The sequence below is a fragment of the Ambystoma mexicanum genome, chromosome 5q (genome assembly GCF_040938575.1).
Source record: "Ambystoma mexicanum isolate Mex_15411 chromosome 5q, UKY_AmexF1_1, whole genome shotgun sequence".
NCBI classification, from domain to species: domain Eukaryota; kingdom Metazoa; phylum Chordata; class Amphibia; order Caudata; family Ambystomatidae; genus Ambystoma; species Ambystoma mexicanum.
The window spans coordinates 1,316,353,235-1,316,377,579 of record NC_090933.1 but is presented as its reverse complement, the minus strand read 5'-3'; the positions used below and the strand labels follow the sequence as shown (position 1 = coordinate 1,316,377,579).

The following is a 24,345-nucleotide window of genomic DNA, read 5'->3' as shown; positions in this document are numbered from 1 at the left end:
AGTTAGGCAGTATACAGAGGATACATAATAGGTACAGAGGTACAATAGCATAAGCAAACACTGACCAGAGCTAAGTGTAAAAGTATAAACTTATTTATTAAAGGTACACTCATAAATTACACTAGCACATTTAGAAAAGATAAGAAAGTCAAACACAGTTACTATTACTCATATGTACATCCCTAATCGTTTGCTGGACAATTCTAAGTTAACACCACTTATTTCCAACCAGAGGTGAGCGCTTAACGTTAGATGGTACTCCAACAAGTATTACCAAAAGGGAGGGAAAAGGCAGAAATAAAGAGAGCAGTTAGGTAAAACACTTTTCACATAAGGTTGGCAAAGACAGTCAATAGTGGAACAAGGGGAATTAGTTTGGGGCCCGCGTTAGAGGGAGCCAGGCGAAAATGTGCCCAAGATCACACAATGTCACAAGTCTTTGCAGGTGAGTAGAAAACGGTTTTACTATGGTTCTGAAAAGTTTAGTTAGGGTGTCCCAGACCTACCCAGGTTCGAGAGCCGAGGGCTAAATCTACCCCGTACAATCGGTGGCAAGGGAGGCCGGGCGGATCACAGTACCTTTAAAAGTGGAAAGATTCCTCCAGCGGTGGTAGTCGTTCCTGGTAGTGGGTGCAAGTCGCGGCGTCGTCCCGAGGAAGAGGTGATCTCGACGGGGAGGAAGGCTGCAGGTCGTTGCACTACCAGGGATGAGGCCAGCCGTGGAGTTCTCCGGTCACAAAGGATTTTTACCCCTCTTTCGCGGTTGAGGTAAAAAGTGGTATCCCGGTTGCCGGGGTGCTTGGCACAGGCAAGGCGGCCACGAGATGCTTCGGGACGGCAAAAAGAAGGCAGCAACTGGTTGTCCCCACCAGTTAAGGGAAGAAGACTCTCCGGCGGGAGATCTCCTCTGTCGTCGGGAAAAGTGGTGAGACGATTCTGCAGGGCTTCACCGGTGGTGTCGTCTTGGCAGGTCGGCTCGGCTTCTCCCTCTTCGGCTTCTTAGGTCCTGTGGCGACTTCCGAAGAACCAGTCCCAAAAACCCTGCTTTTATGCAGCAAACCCCCATTTATACAGCCTAGCTGTCACTCAAACATGCTAAGTGGTGAGCGGGGTGGCTCACCACTTGGGCCAATCACACTAGAGTGCGACCTGAGTTGGCAAGGCAACTCGGTCCAGGGTGCCTAAACCCCCTCCCACACCCCCTGTGGTACCCAGACAGAATGGCACCACTTTGGAGGGCTTCTGTGCAGAAGCCCGCCAAAAGTGGAACAAAGGCTCGACTCGGGTTCAGGGTTACTGAAGTGAACCTAGACGCCATTTTGGCGGTGAGTTCCGGCAAAAAATCCCAACCGGTGAATTTATATTAAATAAATAAACCGGCGGTATATTTAACATTGCACCAAAAAGTGGTGCATCAAAAACCAATGGGAAATCCCATTGGGAAATATTCCGGTGGAATATTTCCGTGGTATCCACTGCCACCAGCCAGAACTTGGCGAGGGGGGACGGGACAGTACCCCCTCGACAACAGACCCAGGGGCAATCTAATTGCCCCTACCAGTACTTCCACAGTAAGATGGTTTGTACTGGTTAAGTTCCTAAATTAAGACTAGTAAAGTCAATGGTAACTTTACAGACCCAGGGAGACAGTAGTCAGTCCCAGGGTGTGGAGTCTATGTTTGGGGGTCTCTAAGACACCCCTGTGCTACTGCACTGAGGGTGCTGTGTAACACATATTCAAAAACCAATGATGGCCTATGGGGAAAATTACCCCCCCAGCCCATAAGCACATAGCAAGTCACAGAGAACACTCTCAAGTCATGTCCAAGAGTGAGGATAAAAGAGTCTCACTCTTGGCAGGAGAAAAACATAAACCCCACAAAATCCAGCAAAGCTGCTGGGGGACTCACTAGGTTAGGAAATTCAGCCTAAACAGAGAATTCTTCCTAACACATATGTAGCTTAGTAGAGGGAGCCAATGAGCAGGAGCAATATGTTTTCATAACTTCGACATCGCAGTGACTCATTCATGTTATATAACCTCCTGTTTTCTGTCAAACATTGGAGAATTCTGGAGTGAGAGTTTGGCTTTTTATCTTGATTTTTCCCAGGGTATTGTAATAAACTGGGTTACCTTGCATTTAGCATACCACGCTCTGTGTTATCTCTTTTTTGACAAATGTCACTTGGAGGGCTTTTTGGCTTTTGACCTCTACCTCTGCCTTGCCTGATATGATTGCTGTAGTTCTGGCAAAGGGTACTCCACTGGCCTTCAGAACAGCGGTCTTCAAACTGAGGGCTGGCCCCCGGGGGTGTGAAGGATTTCCAAGGGGGGCACCAGCATCTTAAAAACGGGATTAAGATGACTGGTTTAATAGAAAAAAGGATAAGGGGACTGTTTTTAATGGAAACTATAAGCAGTAAAAAAAATCTTCTAATATGTGGGCCCCCTAGACATCCTGTGGTCCCCCGGGCAGCAGGGGCAACCGGTATGTGTGGGCCCAGAACCAATATTTTTACTCAAGGAGTGTGGGGACAGGCTCAGTAAGAAAAAGTTTGATGACCACTGTACTAGAGTGATGGGATTGGGAAAGGACGCCTAATCATTCACACTTAACTTGTTCATTCATCACTGGAACTGTTTACTCATATGCTGGCTTTGCACCCCTTGTTTCTTCACTTTAAAGACTTGTGACTCACTACAAAACATATATTCTTGGAACCCAGCTCATTATCAGCCTACCCTCGGCCTCCTCCTCTCCTTCCCTCATCTCCAATTGTCTGTCTGCCATCCATGAGTGGTGTGCCGCCATTGACCTTTGCCTTAATGCCAGTAAAACTGAGATTCTACTCATCAGCACACCCGCTCCCTCCTTCCCTGCAGCTCTCTGGCCGGCCTCTCTTGGCCCTTTTTCTACTCCCACCTGCAAGGCAAAAAACCTTGCAGCCTTCTTTGACTCCACCCTCTCCTTCTCGCCTCACATCTCCGACGTCTCTAAGAAGTCACACTACCATCTCCTCAGAGGTATACTTCCTTTCCTCTCCTTCCCCCAGAAGCTCACTGTCTCCAGAGCCCTGGTTCTCTCCAAGCTGGACTATTGTAACAGCCTCTATCTAAATCTGCCTGCCTCTACTCTCCGCCCTCTGCAACTGATCCAGAACAGGACTGCGAGACTTGTACTTGGCCTCAAGCCTAGGGATTGTATCTCTCCAGGACTGAAATCTCTTCACTGGCTCCCAGTGGCTACGAGGATTAAGTTCAAAACCCTCTGCATTGTCCACAAGGCCTTCTGGGGCCGCAATACCTTCAACTCTCTCTTCCTAAATATCTTCCTTCTCGAGCTCTTCGCTCGTCCGCATCCAACTCCTGCAGGGTCAGTCGCTTCTCCAAGCAACGAGTTGGTGGTAGATCTCTCTCTTCAGCAGGGGCCTCCCTCTGGAACAACCTTCCAGCCTCCCTGAAACTTGAGGAGAACCATCTTCGGTTCCGGAAGCACCTCAAAACCTTCCTCTTTGCCTCTGCTTTTTCTCCCCCTCTCCCCTGCTAGATTCCTGGCTGAAACGGCACTGGTTACCTGGCCACCTTTTCTGATTCTCAGGCCCAGGCCCAGGCCCTGCCAGTTGCCCACCTGCACTGCCTCCCTGGTAACCCCTGCAACTGGGGACTGTTTTCTGTATCCCTACAGTCCCCCTACTAGCACTTATGACTGCACTTACCTTGCACTTGACACCAGTGGCATTTTTATATATCTTATTTTATTCTATTATCCCATGTACTGCACTTTCCCCTCTCCCTTCCCCACGCACTTTTCCCTTTCCCTCTCCCCATGCCCTTTGCGATCTGAATGATACCTGGCCTAGTAGGATCGTTGTTCTGTCTTCCCTTTGTTCCCCATCCCTTGCCTCGTCGCGCCTTGAAACACTTGTGTTAGATGGTAACTTCTTTGACAACATTCAATCTTGAAATTATCACTAACCTGATTTAACAGCGACTTCCCCTGGAGGATACAAACGCTGAAATGAAAGTACCCCCAGACAGCTCTACTCCCCCCACACCGGGAACTATCCAGAACCAGTGTGGGAAGGAGCAAAACCCTCAGGAAAACCCTCTGGGGAAGAAAACCCTGGACGATGTCGCTCACAGGTGAAGAGGTCTTGAGGTAGTAGAGGTCTTCGGTGTAGCTGACAACTCGTAATGGAGATGAACTCTCTACAGGAGCAGAACAGACAGATAAGTATTCAATAGTGAAGGACAGGCTGAAGGACTCAGGAGAGGTAACAGGCTGGAACTTACTGTAGGATTATGCTGAGGTTACAAAGAACAGTAAGGTGACCGGGGATACCAGTTTCCAATAATGTAGTCCGCGAACAGTAACATAAGCCCTCCCTTATAGAAAAAGAGGTTAAACTTCAGCCAATGGGAACAAGTAACGCGGGGAACGGGTGTTTGGGAAAACACGCTAACTTACTTTGGATGGGAAAGCAGAAAGTGAAGACAGCCTGAATGGATGTTGGGAGCGATAACTTGCCGGTGAAAAACCAGACCCGGAATGGGGCCGAGATGAGAAAGGAGAGGAGAGTCTAAATGGAAGAGAGTCAATAGGTAGCAGTTAGGGAGAGCAAGAAATTCACAAGGTAAGCAAGGAATTTCCTAGCAGCGAACTTACGGAGCACCGAAATCAGCAGTAGCGACGCGGCAGGTAGCAGTACTTCCTTCACTATATGTGATCACGTGAACAGCCATCCGTGTCTCTGGGGAGCGTGCAAGGTCGATAGCGTTTTCTGTAACAACGGCACGGACATCCGCGGCCATCTTGGACATATTGGATCATATCGCTCCGTACACACGGCGGGGTTGCCAAAGAGACCAGTGTTGCCACGGTGTAACAGTATGCCCCCTCCTCAAAGGGGGTGAACCCGGCTTCCCAGGATGGAACCGGAAAAATCGTTGTATGAGTCTAGGGGCGTGAACCCCCGAAGCAGGTTCCCATGTTCTCGCAGCAGGAGAGTAGCCTTTCCAGTCTATCAGAAATTGAAGGCGGCCCCTATAATAACGAGAATCAACGATACTGGCCACCTCATATTCTGGGCCGGTGTTTGTCATAACCGGGGGAGGATGTGCCTTATTAGAACGTAGAAAACGATCCTTTACAGACATCTTGATTTGAGAGACATGAAAGACTGGATGTATACGAAACCATGATAGGGGCAAAGTCAGACGAACCGCTGTATTTCCTATTAATTTTCTCACCTTGAAAGGGCCAAAGAATTTCGGAGATAGTTTAGATGGAGTTAAGTGCCTTGGGAGGAACCGTGCGACTTGCCAAACTGAATCTCCCACCTTTAGTTCCGGCATCACACGGCGATGACGATCAGCAAACCGTTTGGTTCTGTCTTGTGCAGCTTGGAGGGATAAACGAGCGATCTGATGGCCCTTCTGTATGTTTGATATAAGATCATCGACCCCTGGGCAACTGGTAGAGGAAGGGGATACCGTAGGAACAAAGGAAGGGTGATAGCCATATGAACAGTGGAAAGGGCTAGTCTTCAACGCAGAATGGATAGAGTTGTTGTAAGCGAATTCCGCTAATGGAAGTAGATCGACCCAAATGTCCTGAGCCGCTGAAACAAAACATTGTAAGTAACACTCTAAGGTTTGGTTGAGGCGTTCAGTCTGTCCGTTGGTCTGGGGGTGGTATCCCGAGCTAAGAGCCCTCTTGATTCCCAATGCGTGACAGACTTCTTTCCAAAAACGAGAGGCATATTGAGGGCCTCGACCCGATACTATGGTGTCTGGTAGACCATGTCGAGAAAATACCTCTGTAATAAACAGCTTGGCCATGTGAGAAGCTCCTGGGATCTTGATTAACGGTGTAAAATGTGCCAGTTTGGAAAAATAGTCAATAGTGACCATAATGGTAGTGTATTTAGAGGAAGAGGGGAGATCCACAATAAAATCTGTGGAAATCACCTGCCAGGGTTTCTCCGGGATGGGCATGCGAGCCAGTAAACCGAATGGTGGAGATCGAGGAGTTTTGGATTGTATACATACGGTGCATGCTGCTACGTAGTCCCTGACATCAGAGCATAAGGTGGGCCACCAGAAATGTTGCTTAATAAAATTAAGAGTAGTTTGATAGCCGCGATGCCCGGCTGCCCGGGAGTCGTGGCACATCTGTAGGACTTCCTTTTGCAGGGAAGGTGTAGGAACCAGGACCTGTTCCCCATAGAAGAAATACCCTTGATCCTTTGTGAGATGGTGAGCTGCTTCCAGACTCTCACATAATTGCCTGTGTTGAGTTGTGTCTTGATGTAGCTTTTGAAGAAATTCTTTAAGTACCGCGATGAATTGAGCTTTTGGAAATAGCCTTTCCGAACGAAAGTTGTGAATGGGTGTGTCCTTTCGAGACAAGGCGTCTGCTTGTAGATTTTGACATCCCGGTAGGAACGTGAATTCAATCCGGAATGGTAGGAAGAAATGAGCCCACCTTGCTTGTCTGCTATTGGTAGTCTGGGCTTGCTGAAGAACTTTGAGGTTATGATGATCAGTGCGTACCTGGACCAGAAAGGGAGAGCCTAGGAGAAGGTGTCTCCATTCTTCAAAAGCTCTCTTTATAGCTAAAAGCTCCTTCTCCAGAACTGAGTAGTTTATTTCCGAAGGATTAAAGGTCTTGGATAAGTAGGCCACTGGTCTTTCCTCCCTTTCTTCTGAAGTTTGTAACAGAACGGCCCCTAATGCGTGATGAGAGGCGTCAGTTTCTACTATGAATTGCCGAGACTGATCTGGAGTTGACAATACGGGAGTCGATGTGAATAATCCTTTCAAGGTTTCAAAGGCTTCTTGGGCTTGCTTGTCCCATGTAAAAACAACTCCCTTCTTTAGTAGTCTGGTGATGGGAAGAATGATCTCTGAGAAATTGGGAATAAATTTCCGATAGAAGTTCGCGAAACCAAGAAAATGTTGTATGTCCTTTATACTCGTCAGAGAAGGCCACTCCAATACCGCAGAGGCCTTCTTAGGATCCATGGAGATTCCTTGTGCAGACAGTACAAATCCCAAATAGGTAATACTATCTTGGTGGAAGGCACACTTCTCGGCTTTGCAATATAAGAGGTTGGATTGTAAAGCGTTCTAAGACTATGTTGACATGTCGAATATGTTCTTCCTTATTTGATGAAAAGACCAGAATATCGTCCAGATATATGACAACAAAATGGAGGAGCATGTCAGCAAACAAATGATCCATGAATCGCTGGAAAACAGCGGGAGCGTTGACCAGACCAAATGGCATCACTCGATATTCATAATGGCCAAACGGTGTCCGAAAAGCCGTTTTCCACTCGTCACCTGGAGCTATCCGTTTCAAATGGTACGCACCTCTGAGATCCAGTTTTGTGTAGACAGAAGCCCCCTGAACTGCTTCTAGTATATCAGTTATCAACGGCATCGGATATTTATCGGGCACAGTGATCTTATTGAGGCCCCGATAATCGATGCAGGGCCTGAGTTCTTCAGATTCCTTCTTTGGAATAAAAAATAATGAGGCTCCTGCCGGGGATTTGGATTCTGTTATGAGTCCATTCTGAATGTTTGCATGTAGATATTCTTTGAGGGCCTTCTTTTCTCGCTGAGATAGTACATACATGCGTCCGAAAGGGAGAGGAGTGTCAGGTAATAGGTCTATATGGCAGTCGTCTCTCCGATGGGGTGGTAGCGTCGGATATTCGGGTGCTGCAAACACTGTGTGGTAAGATTGATGGCATTCTGGGATAAGTCGAGCTGACTGACCAGCGGTGCCGAGAGAGGGCTAACTATCTCCGAAGGGACCTGAACTCCAACAGTATCATGAGAAAGGCAATTATTCACACAATGTTCCGAGCCTAAAAATAATGTACCAGCTGCCCAATTAATGTATGGGTTATGGACCCGCAGCCAAGGAAGACCTAATATGACCGGGAAATGGGCGGTCTTGATCAGATCAAACACCATAGATTCTCTGTGGGAAGCGATCATGCAGGTTACTGGTCTAGTCTGTTCTCGTATGGGTCCAGAGCTTAAGGGATTATCATCTACCCCTTGAATAGATGTGGCCAAAGATTTGGCCTCTCTAGCGATCCCTCTATCTGCAGCCCATCGATCATCCAAAAAGTTCCCTGCTGCCCCGCAATCAACTAATGCCGGTATGCCCCTTAATGTTACGTCTGGTAACACTATGGTTAGGGAGAGAACTACCATTGTCTGGTTATCGGAAGTTGGTTCTAAAGATAATCCGAATCTGTGTGGGGAACTCTGTGTCTGTAATCCTGCCATTTTCCCCCCTATGGCAGGACCCTGGCGTTTCCCGTCACCGAGATTGGTGCCCGGCGAGGTGGAACTATGGGACAACTATGGGACAATCGTGTAAAATGTGTGAAGACGATCCACAATACATACATAAGCCAAGGGTCTTTCGTTTTTCTCTCTCAATACTAGAGAGGGGGGCTTGAACCGATCTGATTTGCATCGGTTCATCCCCTGATGAGGGCTTGTTAGCGGGAGGATGGTATTCTTGTATTGACCGAACACTCTTTCCCTTCCTTTTCTCATGGGAGCGTTCGTGCAGACGGTAGTCTATCTGCATTGTGAGAGTAATCATATCTGCCAGGTTGGCTGGGCGAGGAACTTTGGCAATCTCATCTTTAAGATCTTCAGACAGTCCTCGTCGGAAAAGTGTGAGGAGACCATCATCAGGCCAACCTGTCTCGGCGGATAATTGTTTAAACTGAGTGATGTAGGACATAAGGTCTTTAGAGCCCTGTCTCAAATCAAGTCATTTTTCCTGAGTGGTAACAGCGACCTCTTGTCGGCTAAACATGGACTTTAGACTATTAGTAAAGGCTAGATAAGAATCAAGAATGGCATTAGCGTAAGTGACCAACGGGGTAGCCCAGGCTAATGCAGGCCCAGCCAAATGGGATATTAAGAACCCCACCTTGTCCTTATCAGTGGGAAAAAAACGAGACTTGAAGGTAAATTGGATGGTACAGCTATCCAGAAATTCCTTCAACTTGTGAGGATCCCCATCAAATTTGCCCATTTGTAAAGTGACTGGAGGTGACTCAGAGAAAGCTCTAGCTACCTGTTGCTTAAGTTGGGCATTATCTTGCTTAAGAGACTGTACCTCGAGGGACATGGCTTGCATCGCAGCCATAAGCTGCTGCATTTGTTGCTCCATGGGAAGGCTGAAAGCTCAAGTATAGTTCCTAATTCTATGGTGTCGCTATCTGTTAGATGGTAACTTCTTTGACAACATTCAATCTTGAAATTATCACTAACCTGATTTAACAGCGACTTCCCTTGGAGGATACAAATGCTGAAATGAAAGTACCCCCAGACAGCTCTACTCCCCCCACACTGGGAACAATCCAGAACCAGTGTGGGAAGGAGCAAAACCCTCAGGGAAACCCTCTGGGGAAGAAAACCCTGGACGATGTCGCTCACAGGTGAAGAGGTCTTGAGGTAGTAGAGGTCTTCGGTGTAGCTGACAACTTGTAATGGAGATGAACTCTCTACATGAGCAGAAAAGACAGATAAGTATTCAATAGTGAAGGACAGGCTGAAAGACTCAGGAGAGGTAACACTCACAGGCTGGAACTTAATGTAGGATTATGCTGAGGTTACAAAGAACAGTAAGGCGACCGGGGATACCAGTTGCCAATATTGTAGTCCGAGAACAGTAAATTAAGCCCTCCCTTATAGAAAAAGAGGTTAAACTTCAGCCAATGGGAACAAGTAACGCGGGGAACGGGTGTTTGGGAAAACCAGACCCGGAATGGGGCCGAGATGAGAAAGGAGAGGAGAGTCTAAACAGAAGAGAGTCAATAGGTAGCAGTTAGGGAGAGCAAGAAATTGACAAGGTAAGCGAGGAATTTCCTAGCAGCGAACTTACGGAGCGCCGAAATCAGCAGTAGCGACGCGGTGGGTAGCAGTACTTCCTTCACTATATGTGATCACGTGAACAGCCATCCGTGTCTCTGGGGACAACGGCACGGACATCCGCGGCCATCTTGGACGTATTGGATCGTATCGCTCCGTACACACGGCGGCGCTGCCAAAGAGACCAGTGTCGCCACGGTGTAACAACTTGTGTATAGGCGCATAATAAATGCTATATCATATCATATCATAACCGAAGGGCGCTGGGTCAACTTACCTTAACAGGGAAAGACTAAGCGCTAGAGGCCTTATTCCATAAGAAGGGTACAACTGTATGTTTGCTTTTTTAAGGCAGTTTTTGTATTTTGTATTTAATTTATTGAGCACTTTCGCCAATTCCAAAAATTCAAAATACAATGGTCCAATAAAATGAAGCATGATAACCAAATCAATAACCAAAGCTGGCTGATTAAAGGAAAGAGAAGAAGAGGAGTTTTTAATTGGGAATAAAAAAATCTGATACCTAGAGGATGCACCGAAAGAATGAGGTAGAGGGTGCACAGACAGAATGAGGAAGAGGAAGGACAGACAGAATGAGGTAGAGGATGCACGGATATAATGTGGAAGCGCATTCCAATGCTGAAGTGTAAGAAGAGTAAAAGAAGGGAACCGAAAAGTCCAGGGCAGCTGAGGAACGACAAGAGGGACAATGAGAGGACAGAAATCCGGCAGGCATTTTAAACAAAGTTCCCAAGATAGCAACACATTTTCCATAATAAAAATCTGGATTTCCTCTCTTTGGAATGAGTAGGGTACCTATCTTTGCTGCCCACTTTTACATGTTATTGACAGCAGCATGATTTACAGTAAGGCGAGTGTGGGTATGTGTGAGAGAGAGAGAGGGAGAGAGAGAGAGAGAGAGAGAGAGAGAGAGAGAGAGATTATTCCTGAAAACAAAATATTTTGGTTCTAAAATATCCACGTTCCCCCCAGCAGGTGGTACCATAACAACAAGGTCAGGTTAATCTGGCCTAAAACCAAAACCCTTAATGCTATATTTCACATAAAGCCTTTGTCACATCAGTGATTGAGGCCTTAACGGATGAGGTCCATCCCTCACCCCTCCTGCCAGGATGGTCCAATATCAGGATTTTAGATCACTCACATTGCACATCATGTAGAGCTTGTTACGTGTTATGACTGAATCATGCTGCTGTCAGCAACAATATCTGCAGGGTGTGAGCTGCGGGGGCTTGATGAAGACCTAGGCCCAATTGAGGGAGCCACATCTTGGAGCGTCCCTCACAGGACAATGTGTGGGAAAGTACTTCAAAGTGAGTCTTCATCGGGAATGCACACGGGATGCTAGCCAATAGGGGGTCCTTACACCTAACAATGCCAGTTGGTCATTATTTCCAATAACTGGAGACAAGAAGTTAATAAATAAGGGACACAGATAATTTCAGGAGCCTGTAATACTCTGATCACCTGAATGCCTAACCGTTCATGAACGCGTGTAAGTGTGCATTTCACTGTCCTTGACACACCTCCCTTCACAAGTGTGAAAAACGGCTTCCTTTTCAATCACCTGAAGCTGTGCAGGCAAGGGGAGTGTGGGTCAGTCATACTTCCGCACTCCATACCATCCTTTCCATCGACTCTACCTCATGCTCTCAATTCCACTCCAGAATGCTCCCTCATTCATGCCTAGACACGAAACAACACCCAGATAGATGTCCAAGTGCAGATCCGGCGTTCCGTTGCTCCCTAGGTGATCTGGAAGGAGAACAACCAACACTACTTGTAGCTACCAATGTGCCTATTTAATTCACTTGTAGAGCTCCACTCCTCCACCCCTATAGCAAAGTGCTGTGATCCACCATACAGGTTCAATAGCGAATTACTAATTAACAGGACAGCAGAGGAATGTATTAACATAAAATAATAGGTGCATTAGTAGAGTGCAACCCCCTGCCCCCCGCCCCACTGGTGTATTTTGGTGTTATAGACAGATGCTAACCGATGTTCATTGTTACACAACTCAGCGGTACTCATTCTGTTAATCTTGGATGGATGAAGGGCTGAGTGGACCAGTGACTATGAGGACACACACATGGATCCTTCTAGAGAATGCATTAGTCCACTGAGCCACATATATGGACCCTAAACCTGGATCTGGACACCACTTCCAGGCAGGAAAGAGAAATAGAGACAAGACAGGAGAGAAGGGCACATGAAGGGTCCAGGAACGCAGGGTGAGAGACAGGCTATCTCAGAAGCATAGAGCAACCTGTGCAGAGAAACAAACTACAGGAGTTATTTACCTTTTCAGTGCCTGTGCTTCTTACGTTGTGCAGAGTAGGATGACACAATAGTGTGTTTAGATCTAGAAATGGAAGACATTCTTACGTTAGTAATTAAATACTACAAACATAAGACATCTCCACTCCCCACCAGTAATGCATCCTCCATCACATACACAGAAGACAGGATTAACTGGAGGTTTATGAAGAACAAGTAGAGACAACTTAACACGTAGCCAAAAAAGATGATTGCTTTCTCACCAAGAGGAGTGAATAGTCGCTGGTCACTCACCTACAGCAAATTATTCCCCAATTATTCCTTAAAAGATTGTGAAGGATTCAGTGGTCAAAATGTTTTAAAAAAATGTCTGGAACGATGTTCCCTCACCCTGCCTCCATTTCTGCTAACTCCCCCATACTCATGGGTCCTTCCTGTCCTCCACTGCACCCTGCAACATTGTGTTTTACAACAGTTCTAGTAAAAGTGAAGAAAATGAAAGAAAATGGATTTAAATGACCACCATTAGTGTGTCATTGTCCCATTCAGCCTGCACCTCCATGCAGCATCCCCTTCACAGGTCACACCTCTTCGGAACATGCCTAGCCACATGCACACACACACACACACCCTTCCCATTGCCTGCAAACAAGATCCCACAATCATTCATAGGCATATCCAGATCACTGTCAAACTGGGCTTCTTGGCTGTTTGGCAATGGGTTTACATCGCAGTCTATCGAAATAACTTATCCCTTTCAAACACTTGAGAGATAGAGCAGTGCAAAGCTACACTGGCTTGATACCGGGAAGGCCCAGGTTCGAGTCTCCAATACTACTGTATATACAGTACTCCAGTAGGGATGCATTTAAAAACAAAGTATTCTTTAAAAAAAAAGGTAACGGCGTACCCTTTAGTTCCCGCCCACTTTGACTGCTGGATATATTTCACATTTGAAAACGTAGTGTTTGATGTCCCAGGAAGACGAAAAGGAGCCCATCCCCCGCTCAGGACCTCGAGGAGTGACTGCTGATTGGCCGAGATAAAGATCTGCATCGGCCAAGCCGAGCCACAAACCAGAAGAACAGACATGCGCACTGGTCAGATACTGATCCTCAGAGCGTGCGTTGAGCTGAGATACTGATCTTTTGTGCATGCGCAGTAAACGCACGCAGAGCCGTGCCTGCGTCATTCGCGGAACAAACTGCGTATGAACAAGGATCACGAAGAGGAGTAAACGTGCCGCGCGCTGAGACAGCAATAGCAGGTGCTGAGAGAATCCCCAAAGTATGCTCGGGAAAAGGAACATACTGCGCATGCTCAAAGATCAGCCATGCACGTGCTGAGCGCTGAGAGAGTTGTATGCTCGGGAAAAGGAACCTAGCTCCCAAATCACAAGCTTTTGCCGTGTCACCCGCCTTGTAACAGCTGACTCACCCGCCAGTCCTCCAGCATGCCCATTCGTTGCAATTGGCCTCTCACCCGCCAAAAATAAAACCGTGTGTTTTCACCTGCCTTTGTGACACAAACGGTTGAAAGCTATACAGCAATAGCACATGTGTGGTGGACTTGAAGGACAATAGGACGCCTGGAGAGGTTGTAACTGTATTTATTGAAGGAGTACAAAAGGTGGATATTTGTTGTCCATGTATAGGGCAGGGGCAGTACTCACAGTTGCAGTCAGGGGCCTCCCAGTTACTTCACTGGCGGCAGGGTGTGTACATGGATAGCAAGCTGTAGGCTTCCAGGGCACTCGTGCATACATTTCAAGGTAACTGGGAGGGAGATTTCACGAGAGAATTTGGGATAAATTAATTTCCTCATAGGAACGCATTGGGGATAGAATGATTTTAGGCGGGAGAACGTGAAAAATAGCAATATTTTGCAAACATTTTCATTTAAAAATCGGGAGTCTCCCGCCTAAATCGGGAGGGTTGGCATGTCTGCTCATGAGGCCTCCTATGGCATTGAGCTTACGCTCCTGGAAGCCAGGCTCCATAGCCTTTGTGATCTGTTATTTAGACGTCTCCTTATCAGGAGCAGCACTGGAACTGACCGCTTCCCTGGCGCTCTGCCAATGTTCTACTCGGAGCGCAGGTCCTCTCGATCTCGTTGGCCCCGAGATCTCGCAAGACCGCGCTCCCGAGATCTCGCGTCGTCTCCACACACCTCCTTTGATGAGAAAAGGATGGATGGTCATTCCATGACAAAGTCTGCAAATTTGCTGGGATTTCTTTTCTGTCTCTGTGCTCTGCCTTGATCTAGGAGCACAGCAGGGTTGTGGGAGCACTCTTGGGGAGATGTTATGTTATGTTAGCGGTACTTGTATAGCGCACCGTCACCAATGGAATTGGTCCCCAGGCGCTCTGGCGGATCTGTAAACAGGTAGGGTGGGTATGGTTAGTCAGGAAGAGGGGAGAAGGAGAGTGGGAGAAGTGGTGTGCTGTGGCAGCATCAGCTCCGTATACACCGAGTATACAGCAGCACTTCACATCTGTGTGCACACGGGTCACTCACTCCCTGTGTACAGTCTGCGGCCATATGTGAACACAGCACCCCTCCCTGTATATACAGTACACAGCAGTACTTCACATCTGTGTGCACACAGGTCACTCACTCCCTGTGTTCAGTCCGGGAACCATGCGTGAACACAGCACCCCTCCCTGTATATACAGTACACAGCACCACTTCTCATCTGTGTGCACACAAGTCACTCACTCCCTGTGTACAGTCCGGGGACCATGCATGAACACAGCACCCCCCCTGTATATACAGTACACAGCACCACTTCACATCTGTGTGCACACGGGTCACTCACTCCCTGTGTACAGTCTGGGGACCATGCGTGAACACAGCACCCATCCCTGTATATACAGTACACAGCACCACTTCCCATCTGTGTGCACACAGGTCACTCACTCCCTGTGTACAGTCCGGGGCATGCGTGAACAGCAGCACTTCACGGCTGAGCACACACCGACATGCAAATTGTAACCCTACAGATTACTAGCCAGGCGCTCTGTGGAGATAGGATCTTCTGCACATGCGCAGAGTGTCTTCAGCAACTAACCAGGCCGGATGCAGAGAAACGACTTATCTGCACATGCGCGGTGCAACCCACATCCTACTAGCCAGGTTAATTTTCTGCATTCACTCATGATCTTCCGAGAAGGTAATGTGCATTGTGTACCTTCAGCCAGGCTTCCTGCTGTAAACTGCTTCTTTGCACATGCATACTGTAACCCTACAGACTTCTAAACACACTCACTGCAGAGACACGATCAGAACAATCTACTTGCCAGGCTCACTTCTAAAACACTGCTTCTCTGCACATGCGCACTGTGCCTCTATAGCTCCTTGCCAGGCTCATTTCTAAACTACTGCTTCTGTGCTGATGCTATTACACGGATTCTCTCCACATGCGTACTGTGCTTCTGTGGCTCTTGCCAGGCTCACTTTTAAAACACTTCTTTTATACGCATGCGCACTGTGCTTCCACGGCTACTTGTCAGGCTCACTTCTAAAACACTGCTTCTGTGCGCATGCGCACTGTGTTTCTTTACCTACTTGCCAGTCTCTCTTGTTTGCCTTGAGACCTCTTCTTCGGTTTTGGAATTTTTCCCGCCTGTGGACCTCGTGGTGACATGAGAGAGGTGAGAGGTTTATCCCTGACTGTAGCTTGGGTCCTTTAAAACGGAGGACGTGGCAAATGATCCTCCACCAGCTCGGCATTTGTCATGGCATTTCTTCTAGCAGTGGGCTCACAGGCAGTACTGAGAACTGGTGCAGGAGCCTTGCAATCATTAGGCATCAGAAGCATTACAATCATTGGGTAGGCATTTGGCATGGCAGTTGTGCTAGCAGTAGGCGCAGAGGCAGTACTGAGAACTGGTGCAGGAGCATTACAATCATTAGGTAGGCATTTGTCATGGCAATTGTACTAGTAGTAGGCGCAGAGGCAGTACTGAGAACTGGTGCAGGAGCATTACAATCATTAGGCACAGCATTTGGCATGGCAATTGTACTAGCAGTGGACTTGCGGGCAGCACTGAGAACTGGTGCAGGAGCTTTGCAATCATTAGGTAGGCCTTTGGCCTGGCAATTGTACTAGCAGTGGGTTCGGAGGCAGTACTGAACAGGTGCAGGGGCCTTGCAATCATTAGGTATGGCTTTTGGCATGGCATTTGTACTAGCAGTGGGCTCGCAGGCAGTACTGAGAACTGGTGCAGAAGCCTTGCAATCATTAGGCACAGGAGCATTACAATCATTGGGTAGGCATTTGGCATGGCAATTGTGCTAGCAGTGGGCTCGCAGGCAGTACTGAGAACTGGTGCAGGAGCATTACAATAATTAGGTACGCCATTTGGCATGGCAATTGTGCTAGCATTGGGCTCGCAGGCAGTACTGAGAACTGGTGCAGGAACATTATAATCATTAGGTATGGCATTTGGCATGGCAGTTGTACTAGCAGTGGGTTCGGAGGCAGTATTGAGAACTGGTGCAGGAGCTTTGCAATCATTAGGTATGGCATTTGGCATGGCAATCGTGTTAGCAGTGGGCTTGTAGGCACTACTGAGAATTGGTGCAGTAGCATTGCAATCATTAGGCACAGGAGCATTACAATCATTAGGTATGGCATTTGGCATGGCAATTGTGCTAGCAGTGGGCTCAGAGGCAGTACTGAGAACTGGTGCAGGAGCCTTGCAATCATTAGGCACCAGAAGCATTACAATCATTAGGTAGGCATTTGGCATGGCAATTGTGCTAGCAGTAGGCGCAGAGGCAGTACTGAGAACTGGTGCAGGAGCCATGCAGTCATTGGGTAGGCATTTGGCATGGCAATTGTACTAGCAGTGGGCTCGCAGGAAGTACTGAGAACTGGTACAGGAGCCTTACAATCATTAGGCACCAGAAGCATTACAATCATTAGGTAGGCATTTGTCATGGCATTTGTGCTAGCAGTGGGCTCGCAGGCAGTACTGAGAACTGGTACAGGACCATGGCAATCATTGGGTAGGCATTTGGCATGGCAATTGTACTAGCAGTGGGCTCGCAGGCAGTACTGAGAACTGGTGCAGGAGCTTTGCAATCTTTAGGTAGGCATTTGGCATGGCAATTGTACTAGCAGTGGACTCGCAGGCAGCACTGAGAACTGGTGCAGGAGCATTACAATCATTAGGCACAGCATTTGGCATGGCGATTGTGCAAGCAGTGGGCTCAGAGGAAGTACTGAGAACTGGTGCAGGAGCCTTGCAATCATTAGGCGCAGGAGCCTTGCAATCATTAGGCACAGGAGCATTACAATCATTAGGTATGGCATTTGTCATGGCAATTGTGCTAGCAGTAGGCTTGCAGGCAGTACTGAGAACTGGTGCAGGAGCATTACAATCATTAGGCACAGCATTTGGCATGGCAATTGTGCAAGCAGTGGGCTCAGAGGCAGTACTGAGAACTGGTGCAGGAGCTTTGCAATCATTAGGTAGGCCTTTGGCCTGGCAATTGTACTAGCAGTGGGTTCGGAGGCAGTACTGACCAGGTGCAGGGGCCTTGCAATCATTAGGTATGGCTTTTGGCATGGCAATTGTACTAGCAGTGGGCTCAGAGGCAGTTCAGAGAACTGGTGCAGGAGTATTGCAATCATTAGGCACAGCAGCATTGCAATCATTAGGCACAGCATTTGGCATGGCAATTGTGCTAGCAGTGGGTTCGGAGGCAGTACTGAATAGGTTCAGGGGCCTTGCAATCATTAGGTATGGCTTTTGGCATGGCATATGTACTAGCAGTGGGCTCGCAGGCAGTACTGAGAACTGGTGCAGAAGCCTTGCAATCATTAGGCACACAAGCATTCCAATCATTAGGTATGTCATTTGGTATGGCAATTGTACTAGCAGTGGGCTCATAGGCAGTACTGAGAACTGGTGCAAGAGCATTAAAATCATTAGGCACAGGAGCATTACAATCATTGGGTAGGCATTTGGCATGGCAATTTTGCTAGCAGTGGGCTCGCAGGCAGTACTGAGAACTGGTGCAGGAGCTTTGCAATCATTAGGCACGGCATTTGGCATGGCAATTGCGCTAGCATTGGGCTCGCAGGCAGTACTGAGAACTGGTGCAGGAACATTATAATCATTAGGTATGGCATTTGGCATGTCAGTTGTACTAGCAGTGGGTTCGGAGGCAGTATTGAGAACTGGTGCAGGAGCTTTGCAATCATTAAGTATGGCATTTTGCATGGCAGTCGTGTTAGCAGTGGGCTTGTAGGCACTACTGAGAATTGGTGCAGTAGCATTGCAATCATTAGGCACAGGAGCATTACAATCATTAGGTATGCATTTGTCATGGCAAGTTTACTAGCAGTGGGCTTGCAGGCTGTACTGAGAACTGGCGCAGGAGCTTTGCAATCATTAGGTATGGCAATTGGCATGGCAATTGTGCTAGCAGGGGGCTCGCAGGCAGTACTGAGAACTGGTGCAAGAGCAATGCAATCATTAGGCACAGGAGCATTACAATCATTAGGTATGGCTTTTGGCATGGCAATTGTACTAGCAGTGGGCTCGGAGGCAGTACTGAGAACTGGTGTAGGAGCCTTGGAATCATTAGGCACAGGAGCATTACAATCATTGGGTAGGCATTTGGCATGGCAGTTGTATTAGCAGTGGGCTCGCAGGCAGTACTGAGAACTGGTGCAGGAGCATTACAATCATTGGGTAGGCATTTGACATGGCATTTGTATTAGGAGTCGGCTCGCAGGCAGTTCTGCTCACATTTAGAAATAGGGCCAGTTAAAAAGTCTAAACTCCTTCTCAAGTTAATAAAGGTTTTTTTTTTTTTTTAAACTTTGGTTCTATTGGCATTTTCATCAAACAACAACATTTCCCCCACACCCCTTCCCCTCACCCTAATCCAACCCCCCCACTAGAGTTTCCTCAAACTGAAACCCTGAATGAGTGCTCTACAAACATGAACTGGTGTTAAGACGTTCACGGAAGGTTCTTCATCTGCGGCTGAGGACTTGGCCGTAAATAGGTCTTTTCATGGTCTGTAAATCAATCACTGTATGCCAGACAGTGGGCCCCTCATGTGCTGTACTTTCAACCCAGACTCTGCGTTCCAATCCATTCTATTCCATTCTCTGAGGCTCTCCTCCTCATTTCTCGTGACCTGATCGGCCCTCATGCTTCAGTGTACTTCCCATCCCCATGCTTGCCTCACTCCCTCCCAGTTCAGTTGAAACGTGCTGGAGGCATCATTAACCATAGCAGTAAGTTTATCCATGAGAAACATGTTCTTTAATTTCCTCTGCCAGTCCTCCTTGGAGGGGTGTACCGGGCTCTTCCACTTTTGCACTAGGGCAACCCTCCCCACCCTCAGAATCTTTTCCCATATTCTGGGGTATCTGTATACTTCCGAGTCTCTTGGGGGAAGGCCCAGGAGGATCGTCAGTGGGTCTTGCGGTAGAGGTTCCCCGGTGACTTCAGTAATCCATCCTCTCATGCTCTCCAAATATGTCTGAACCTGCGGGCACTGCCACCACAGGTGTGCCCTCGTACTCACCAAACCGCAACCTCTTGGACATTTGGGAGAGACCCCCGGGAACATTTTTGATAACTTCAGCGGGTCCCTATGCCAAACCACTATGATCTTTAAGTTGTGCTCCATGTCTGATGTAAACAGGTTGCTCTGGAAGGCTATTTTGAAAATCTTACTACATGCTTCTTCCCATAGCTCCTCCCCTGCCAATTTATTCCAGTAGTTACAAAACCCTCTCCTTTCTGGTAGATTAATGGTGTTCAATAATTTGTATATCTTAGATACCATCCCTCATCTCGAGTCTGCTGAGTCCAGCATTTTCGCAATGGGGGTCAGGGATCTCTTGAATTTTTGCCCCCAGGTTTGTGTGCCCAAAATGCCTTTCAGCCTAATATTTTCAAATATGGAGATTGTACCCTGTCCCAGAGTCTCCCTCATTTCCTCCTATGTTAGAAATACTCCCTCTTTAAACAATTGGCCCGCCCATTCCATGCCCTTATCCGACCAAACCTGAGCATTTTTGAATCCCTTGTTGCCCAATCCAAGTGGAGGACCCCAAAGTGAAATGGAGAAGGCCATGTTGTCAAATGGTTGGTTTGGGTCCCCTCTTTCCAAATGGACCACAGCACCCCCAATTTCGGATGATTCCATAGCTTAAAAGTTTTAAATCTTGATTCTTTGTGTCTTTTGATACCATGCTGCCTCACAACAGGTAGATGAGAGCTGGAGGAGCTTGAAGCCTGAAATGGTTTATACAATCCAAGCAATATGCCTAACATATCAATCATCAATACAAATCACTAGCCACTTCATCAAAAAAGCATAACAGAGATAAAATGATTCAAAAGGAGTTGATGCCAATTTGGGTTTGAGCATAGTGCCAGCATGTAGCCAATTAAAATTGAGGGTGTGAGCTCTTGTGCCTTGGGTGGAAAAGTAAAACATATTCCCCATACAGCTCAATCAAAATCAATACTTCTGCTCAAAAGCCAATAGACAGTCCTCTGGGGACTCTAATGTCTCAGAAAAGCCAAAAATCCAGTTTAGTGGCATTAAAATCCAGCCAGGAATTAGGAGGGACTTTGACCCCTCCCACCTGATCCAGTGCCTTCTCTTCCAGCCTTCTGTTTTCTTGCCAGCCTAAAGCAACATCTCTTCTGGCTCCCAAACTCGACTCTTTTTTTATATACTCTGGTCTCCTAAAGTTAACAACCACTATTAGCACAGCTATGAGACAGAAGCCAAAAGCTGCTCTGAACTCAAGAGCAGCTGATCACCAAATCTATGTGTAGCATTTTCCAGTTTTTGCAAAGTTCTTGACTTGCAATGTAATAAAACCTGTTTCATTTGAATAGCAGTGAATTATTGATATTGGGTAGGAGTTACTTAACTGTGGGGTGTAGTTTGGGAGTGGCGCGCATGCCGAGCACAGGGGGCGCATGATAGTGTTTCGCCCTGGTCACCAACTGGACTAGTAACTGTCCTGAGTGGATGGGCTCCTTTTAATCTCCCTGGGACCTCAAATGCTACGTTTTTAAATGTGAAATATGTCTTAAGGAATCATTGGGCAATCATTTGCTGTGGGTGAGACCAGCGACTATTCACTCCTCTTTTAGTGAGAAAGTGATCTTCTGTTTTGGCCAAGTGTTATTTACGTTTGACCTGCTTGTTCTTCATAAACCTCCAGTTAATCCTGTCTTCTGTGTATGTGATCGAGAGTGCATTTCTGGGCGTGGAGAGAACGGAAAGCTCCTCTTTGGATGTTTCCATTATTTATCGTTATGGGATGTCATGCGTTTATAGTATTTAATAACGTAATAATGGGCCTCATTCCGAGTACGGCGCTAACCAATGGCGCTATTAACGCCTTGGTTGACGCCGTACCCGGACCGGCAGCGCCTTGGTGGTTGGCGGAATTACCGCCCCATTCCAAGGTTGGCGGGGCGGTAATTCCCCAATCCCCATTTACCCTTCCCCATTCCCATTCCTGCCCCATAGGGCATGATGGGAGTGGGGAAGGCGTCAATTACGCCACCGTAAATTACGGTGGCGTAATTAACATCAAGGTCCCTTAGCGCCATGGTATTTAACGCCTGCTAAAAGCAGGTGTTAAAAGCACCATGGCGCTAAGGGAACTCGGAGTATGGCGGTAAGGGATTACCGCCACCGCTCTCGTTAGCGGTGGCCGCTATCCCTTACCGCCATACTCGGAATGAGGCCCAATGTCTTCAATTTATAGATCTAAACACAATATTGCATCCTCCTACTCTGCAAAACGTAAGAAGCACAGGCACCAAAAGGTAAATAACTGCTGTAGATTTTGTCTGCACAGGTTGTTCTATGCTTCTGATATAGCCAGTCTCCCACCCTGCGTTCCTGTACCCTTCATGTCTCCTTCTCTCCTGTCTTGTCTCCATTCCTGCCTCTTCCTAAAACTGGTGTCCAGATCCAAGTTTAGCATCCAGGTCTGTTGCTCAGTGGACTAGGGCATTCGCTGGTAGGATCTCATAGTCACTAGTTTGAATCCTGCAGGTCCACCCAGCCCTTCATCCATCCAAGATTGACAGAATGAGCCTCTGAGTTTTGTAACAATGAAAATGTATTGCCTTCTGTCTAGGACACCAAAATACATCAGTGTGTGTGTGTGTGTGTGTGTGTGGGGGGGGAGCGGGTTGCACTCTACAAATACACATAGCATGTTATGTTAATCCTTTCCTCTATGCTGTTCTATTAAACTCAATTGGTAATTTTCTTTTGGACCTGTATGGTGTATCTCAGTACTTTTCTATAGGGGGGCGGAGGAGTGGAGTTGTAAAAGTGAGTTAAATAAGCACATTGGTAGCTACACCTAGTGTTGGTTGTCCTCTTTGCTGATCACCTGGGGAGCAAGGGATTGATGGTAAAACCTTTATCGGGAGGGGCTGAATGAAACAGAACACCAGATCTGCACTTTGGTGGGTGTTTTTATGTTGCTATTCATGAATGAGTGAGCGTTCTGGAGGGGAATTGAGGGCATGCGGTAGAGTCAATGGAAAGGATGATATGGAGTGCGGAAGTATCACAGACACACACACTCCCCTTGCCTGCCCACCCGCTAGAGCAGTCACAACATGAGGTGATTGAAACTTTCGCCCTCATGATAATGAAGGAAGCTGAGAAAAGGACAGTGACATGCCCACTTGCACACGCTTGTTAACTGTTAGCAAGTCAGGTGATCTGAGTATTGCAGGGTCCGGAATCATCTGCATCCCTTATTTATTAACTTATTGTCACCAGTTGTGGGATAAAATGACCAACTGGCATTGTTAGGTGTTGGTATCCCCTATTGGCTAGCAGCCTGTGTGCATTCCTGATGACCCACTTTGAAGCACTTTTCCCACAAATTGACCTGGGAGGGAATCTCCAAGATGTGGCTCCATCAACTGGGCCTAGGTCTTCATCAAGTCCTCGCATCTCACACCCTGCAGATACTGTTCCGAACAGCAGCATGATTCAGTCACGACGCGTGCCGAGCTCTGCATGACGTGCTATGTGAGGGATCTAAAATCCTGATATTGGACCATCCTGGCAGGAGGGTTGAGGGATGGAGCTCATCCGTTAATGCCTCAATCACTGATGTGACAAAGCCTTTATGTGAAATATAGCATTAAGAGTCGTAGTTTTAGGCCAGAGTAACCTGACGTTTTTTTTTTTTAAACTTTATTTACACAACATCCATAGCAAATCCCAATACAATCAGCGTATTTCAAATAACACATGAAAAAAATCACAAGAAAAGCACAACATTTTACACAGTACTATGTACACAGCGAGATATACAATACCCTAAATCCCCAACATCTCAAATACATCTCTCAATTACCCCCCAACCAACAATTATAATGTCAATTTAAAACAACTGCAAAAATCTACCACATATTTTCTCAAACAAAGCCAATTTACCAAGGCTCCTATACATCACTCTCTCCATATTTGCCAATTCATGCATCTCAGACAACCACGTCTCCACATTCAATGTCAAAGCATTTTTCCAGTTCCTCAATATAATTCTTTTACCAGTCATTGCCCCTCTGAACAACCACTTCTTATCACTTTGAGTGAGATCATCCAAAGACTCATCACTCCCAAATATGATCACACTAAAATCCAAGACCGGGAGACCAACAATCACTTCATCACAGACACGTCCAATCTCACCCCAAAACAGTCTCACCAGCCTACAATCCCATAGCAGATGTTCCATCGTACCAATCTCAAATGAACATCTCCAACAATCTGCACTCTCCAACAACCCTCTTTTACACATTCTCTCAGGCGTCCAATAAATTTGATTAAGAATTTTAATCTGTCTCGATCTTTCCGTGAGTCCCAGCGAGCTCAACTTCACATTCATACACATGTTTTGCCGTAAGCCCTCTGTGATATCCAATCCGATTCTCCTGCCCCATTCCTCTCTTAAAGAATCATTCCCCTGATAACACGACACAATTGCTTTATACAGGCGACTGGCCAGTCCCCCACCCGATCCCACCAAATTCCTTGCAAACAGATCTAATGCAATTTTCCTCTCCAAATCCACAACTCCAATCGCACGTTTA

The 24,345-nt window shown here is 47.1% G+C and overlaps 2 protein-coding genes across 5 annotated transcripts in view; one reads left to right on the top strand and one right to left on the bottom strand.

Annotated features, from left to right (window-relative positions):
- Nucleotides 1-24,345, bottom strand: part of LOC138498471 (zinc finger protein 84-like) — a 762,144-nt gene that overhangs the window by 373,487 nt on the left and 364,312 nt on the right. The window contains exons 1-2 of one of the 2 annotated variants that reach the window (XM_069622220.1): nt 13,128-13,214; nt 12,241-12,302 (exon numbers count right to left, since the gene is read on the bottom strand). The gene's annotated coding sequence lies outside the window, so the exon portion shown is untranslated. Of the gene's footprint in view, nt 1-12,240; nt 12,303-13,127; nt 13,215-24,345 lie in introns of those variants that run through there. The other variant, XM_069622218.1, reaches the window with a different exon arrangement.
- LOC138498475 (zinc finger protein 615-like) overlaps nt 15,740-24,345 on the top strand; it is a 39,851-nt gene continuing 31,245 nt past the window's right edge. For 2 of the 3 annotated variants that reach the window (XM_069622227.1, XM_069622225.1), the window contains exons 1-2: nt 15,767-15,870; nt 21,987-22,047. The gene's annotated coding sequence lies outside the window, so the exon portion shown is untranslated. Of the gene's footprint in view, nt 15,871-21,986; nt 22,048-24,345 lie in introns of all 3 variants that reach the window. The other variant, XM_069622226.1, reaches the window with a different exon arrangement.